Raw genomic sequence first — 6,084 nt, 5'->3', positions numbered from 1 at the left:
ACTTTATTTCTAACCGTTAGCCATAGTAGTAGAAGTAATAGTTGGCGAGACAACTTCATGAAGACACGATGATGGATATCATGATGATGGAGATCATGGTGTCATGCCGGTGACGATGATGATCATGGCGCCCCGAAGATGGAGATCAAAAGGAGCAAAATGATATTGGCCATATCATGTCACTATTTGATTGCATGTGATGTTTATCATGTTTTACATCTTATTTGCTTAGAATGACGGTAGCATAAATAAGATGATCTCTCGCTAAAATTTCAAGAATTGTGTTCCCCCTAACTGTGCACCGTTGCTAAAGTCCGTTGTTCCGAAGCACCACGTGATGATCGGGTGTGATAGGTCCTAACGTTCGCATACAACGGGTGAAGCCAGATTTACACACGCAATACACTTAGGTTGACTTGACGAGCCTAGCATGTACAGACATGGCCTCGGAACACGGAAGACCGAAAGGTCGAACATGAGTCGTATAGAAGATACGATCAACATGAAGATGTTCACCGATGATGACTAGTCCGTCTCACGTGATGATCGGACACGGCCTAGTTGACTCGGATCATGTATCACTTAGATGACTAGAGGGATGTCTGTCTGAGTGGGACTTCATTAATAATTTGATTAGATGAACTTAATTATCATGAACTTAGTCTAAAATCTTTGCAATATGTCTTGTAGATCAAATGGCCCACGCTAATGTCAACCTCAACTTCAACGCGTTCCCAGAGAAAACCAAGCTGAAAGACGATGGTAGCAACTATACAGACTGGGTCCGGAACTTGAGGATCATCCTCATAGCTGCCAAGAAAGCATATGTCCTTGAAGCACCGCTAGGTGAAGTACCCATCCCAGCAAACCAAGACGTTATGAACGCTTGGCCAACACATGTTGATGATTACTCCCTGGTTCAGTGCGGCATGCTTTACATCTTAGAACCGGGGCTCCAAAAGCGTTTCGAGCAGCACGGAGCATATGAGATGTTCCAAGAGCTGAAAATGGTTTTCCAAGCTCATGCCCGGGTCGAGAGATATGAAGTCTCCGACAAGTTCTACAGTTGTAAGATGGAGGAGAATAGTTCCGTCAGCGAACACATACTCAAAATGTCTGGGTTGCACAACCGCTTGTCTCAGCTGGGAGTTAATCTCCCGGATGACGCGGTCGTTGACAGAATCCTTCAGTCGCTCCCACCTAGGTACAAGAGCTTTGTGATGAACTTCAATATGCAGGGGATGGAAAAGACCATTCCTGAGGTATATTCAATGCTGAAATCAGCGGAGGTGGAGATCAAAAAGGAACATCAAGTGTTGATGGTGAATAAAACCACTAAGTTCAAGAAAGGCAAGGGTAAGAAGAACTTCAAGAAAGACGGCAAGGGAGTTGCCGCGCCCGGTAAGCAAGCTGCCGGGAAGAAGACAAAGAATGGACCCAAGCTTGAGACTGAGTGCTTTTATTGCAAGGGAAACGGTCACTGGAAGCGGAACTGCCCCAAGTACTTAGCGGATAAGAAGGCCGGCAATACCAAAGGTATATGTGATATACATGTTATTGATGTGTACCTAACCAGCGCTCGTAGTAGCTCCTGGGTATTTGATACCGGTGCGGTTGCTCATATTTGTAACTAAAAGCAGGAGCTGCGGAATAAGCGGAGACTGGCGAAGGACGAGGTGACAATGCGCGTCGGGAATGGTTCCAAGGTCGATGTGATCGCCGTCGGCACGCTACCTCTACATTTACCTACGGGATTAGTTTTAAACCTCAATAATTGTTATTTAGTGCTAGCTTTGAGCATGAACATTGTATCTGGATCTCGTTTGATGCGAGATGGCTACTCATTTAAATCCGAGAATAATGGTTGTTCTATTTATATGAGAGATATGTTTTATGGTCATGCCCCGCTGGTCAATGGTTTATTCTTAATGAATCTCGAACATGATGTTACACATATTCATAGTGTGTATGCCAAGAAATGTAAGGTTGATAATGATAGTCCCACATACTTGTGGCACTGCCGCCTTGGTCACATTGGTGTCAAACGCATGAAGAAACTCAATGCAGATGGACCTTTGGAGTCTCTTGATTATGAATCATTTGACACGTGCGAACCATGTCTCATGGGAAAAATGACCAAGACTCCGTTGTCCGGAACAATGGAGCGAGCAACCAACTTATTGGAAATCATACATACTGATGTGTGCTGTCCAATGAGCGTTCAGGCTCGCGGTGGCTATCGTTATGTTCTCACCCTCACTGATGACTTAAGTAGATATGGGTATGTCTACTTAATGAAACACAAGTCTGAGACCTTTGAAAAGTTCAAGGAATTTCAGAGTGAGGTTGAAAATCAACGTGACAGGAAAATAAAGTTCTTACGATCAGATCGTGAGGGGAATATTTGAGTCACGAATTTTGCACACACTTAAGGAAATGTGGAATTGTTTCACAACTCACGCCGCCTGGAACACCTCAGCGTAATGGTGTGTCCGAACGTCTTAATCGCATTCTATGGGATATGGTGCGATCTATGATGTCTCTTACCGATCTACCGCTGTCATTTTGGGGTTATGCTTTAGAGACTGCCGCATTCACTTTAAATAGGGCTCCGTCGAAATCCGTTGAGACGACACCGTATGAATTATGGTTTGGAAAGAAACCTAAGCTGTCGTTTCTTAATGTTTGGGGATGCGATGCTTATGTCAAGAAACTTCAACCTGAAAAGCTCGAACCCAAGTCGGAAAAATGCGTCTTCGTAGGATACCCTAAGGAAACTATTGGGTATACCTTCTACCTCAGATCCGAAGGCAAGATCTTCGTTGCCAAGAACGGGTCCTTTCTGGAGAAATAGTTTCTCTCGAAAGAAGTAAGTGGGAGGAAAGTGAAACTTGATGAGATGACCCCTCTCGAACCAGAAAGTAGCGCGGCACAAGAAAATGTTTCTGTGGTGCCTGCACCGACTAGAGAGGAAGTTAATGATGACGATCATGATCAAGTTACCACTGAACTTCGTAGGTCCACAAGGACATGTTCCGCACCAGAGTGGTACGACAACCCTGTCCTGGAAATCATTTTGTTGGACTACGGTGAACCTTCGAACTATGAAGAAGCAATGGCGGGCCCAGATTCCAACAAATGGCTTGAAGCCATGCAATCCGAGATAGGATCCATGTATGAAAACAAAGTATGGACTTTGACAGACTTGCTCGATGATCGGCGAGCGATAGAAAATAAACGGATCTTTAAGAAGAAGACGGACGCGGATGGAAATGTTACCATCTATAAAGCTCGACTTGTCGCTAAGGGTTATCGACAAGTTCAAGGAGTTGACTACGATGAGACCTTCTCACCCGTAGCGAAGCTGAAGTTCGTCCGAATCATGTTAGCAATCGCCGCATTCTATGATTATGAAATATGGCAAATGGACGTCAAAACGGCATTCCTTAACGGCTTCCTTAAGGAAGAATTGTATATGATGCAGCCGGAAGGTTTTGTCGATCCTAAGAATGCTGACAAAGTATGCAAGCTCCAGCGCTCAATCTATGGGTTGGTGCAGGCATCTCGGAGTTGGAACATTCGCTTTGATGAGATGATCAAAGCATTTGGGTTTACACAAACTTATGGAGAAGCCTGTGTTTACAAGAAAGTGAGTGGGAGCTCTATAGCATTTCTCATATTATATGTGGATGACATACTATTGATGGGAAATGATATATAATTCTTGGAAAGCATAAAGGCCTACTTGAATAAGTGTTTTTCAATGAAGGACCTTGGAGAAGCTGCTTACATATTAGGCATCAAGATCTATAGAGATAGATCGAGACGCCTCATAGGTCTTTCACAAAGCACATACCTTGACAAGATATTGAAGAAGTTCAATATGGATCAGTCCAAGAAGGGGTTCTTGCCTGTATTGCAAGGTGTGAGATTGAGCACGGCTCAATGCCCGACCACGGCAGAAGATAGAGAAAAGATGAGTGTCGTCCCCTATGCCTTGGCCATAGGGTCTATTATGTATGCCATGCTGTGTACCAGACCTGATGTAAACCTTACCGTAAGTTTGGTAGGAAGGTACCAAAGTAATCCCGGCATGGAACACTGGACAGCGGTCAAGAACATCCTGAAGTACCTGAAGAGGACTAAGGATATGTTTCTCGTTTATGTAGGTGACGAAGAGCTCGTCGTAAAGGGTTATGTCGATGCTAGCTTCGACACAGATCTGGATGACTCTAAGTCACAAACCGGATACGTGTATATTTTGAATGGTGGGGCAGTCAGCTGGTGCAGTTGCAAGCAAAGCGTCGTGGCGGGATCTACATGTGAAGCGGAGTACATGGCAGCCTCGGAGGCAGCGCATGAAGCAATCTGGATGAAGGAGTTCATTACCGACCTAGGAGTTATTCCCAATGTGTCGGGCCCGATGACTCTCTTCTGTGACAACACTGGAGCTATTGCCCTGGCCAAGGAGCCCAGGTTTCACAAGAAGACTAGGCATATCAAGCGTCGCTTCAACTCCATTCGTGAAAATGTTCAAGATGGAGACATAGATATTTGTAAAGTGCATACGGATTTGAATGTCGCAGATCCGTTGACTAAACCTCTTCCACGGCCGAAACATGATCAACACCAGAACTCTATGGGTGTATGATTCATCACAATGTAACTAGATTATTGACTCTAGTGCAAGTGGGAGACTGTTGGAAATATGCCCTAGAGGCAATAATAAAATGGTTATTATTATATTTCCTTGTTCATGATAATTGTCTATTGTTCATGCTATAATTGTGTTATTTGGAAATCGTAATACATGTGTGAACACATAGACCATAACATGTCCCTAGTGAGCCTCTAGTTGACTAGCTCGTTGATCAATAGATGGTTACGGTTTCCTGACCATGGACATTGGATGTCATTGATAACGGGATCACATCATTAGGAGAATGATGTGATGGACAAGACCCAATCCTAAGCATAGCACTAGATCGTGTAGTTTGTTTGCTAAAGCTTTTCTAATGTCAAGTATCATTTCCTTAGACCATGAGATCGTGCAACTCCCGGATACCGTAGGAATGCTTTGGGTGTACCAAACGTCACAACGTAACTGGGTGGCTATAAAGGTGCACTACAGGTATCTCCGAAAGTGTCTGTTGGGTTGGCACGGATCGAGACTGGGATTTGTCACTCCGTATGACGGAGAGGTATCTCTGGGCCCACTCGGTAATGCATCATCATAATGAGCTCAATGTGACTAAGTAGTTAGTCACGGGATCATGCATTATGGAACGAGTAAAGTGACTTGCCGGTAACGAGAGTGAACGAGGTATTGGGATACCGATGATCGAATCTCGGGCAAGTAACGTACCGATTGACAAAGGGAATTGTATACGGGATTGCTTGAATCCTCGACATCGTGGTTCATCCGATGAGATCATCGTGGAACGTGTGGGAGCCAACATGGGTATCCAGATCCCGCTGTTGGTTATTGGCTAGAGAGCGGTCTCGGTCATGTCTGCATGATTCCCGAACCCGTAGGGTCTACACACTTAAGGTTCGATGACGCTAGGGTTATAAGGAAGGTTTGTATGTGATTACCGAATGTTGTTCGGAGTCCCGGATGAGATCCCGGACGTCACGAGGAGTTCCGGAATGGTCCGGAGGTGAAGATTTATATATGGGAAGTCATCATACGGTCATCGGAAGTGTTCGGGGGTATGCCGGTATTGTACCAGGGCCACCGAAGGGGTTCCGGGGGTCCACCGGGAGGGTCCACCTACCCCGGAGGGCCTTATGGGCTGTAGGTGGTAGGGAACCAGCCCCTAAGTGGGCTGGGCGCCATCCCCCTAGGGCCCATGCGCCTAGGGTTTGCGGGGGGGGGGGACCCTAAAGGGGGCGCCCCCCTTGCTTGGGGGGCAAGCCCCCTCCCCCTTGGCCGCCGGCCCCCCTCTAGATCTCATCTAGAGGGGCCGGCCCCCTTCCCCCTTCTCCCTATAAATAGAGGGGTGGAGGGAGGGCTGCAGCACCACATCCAAGGCGCAGCCCCTCCCCTCCCCAACACCTCTCCTCCTCCGCGTGAGCTTGGCG

This window comes from Triticum aestivum, chromosome 2D (genome assembly GCF_018294505.1).
Source record: "Triticum aestivum cultivar Chinese Spring chromosome 2D, IWGSC CS RefSeq v2.1, whole genome shotgun sequence".
NCBI lineage: Eukaryota > Viridiplantae > Streptophyta > Magnoliopsida > Poales > Poaceae > Triticum > Triticum aestivum.
This window is presented reverse-complemented; position numbering follows the sequence as displayed.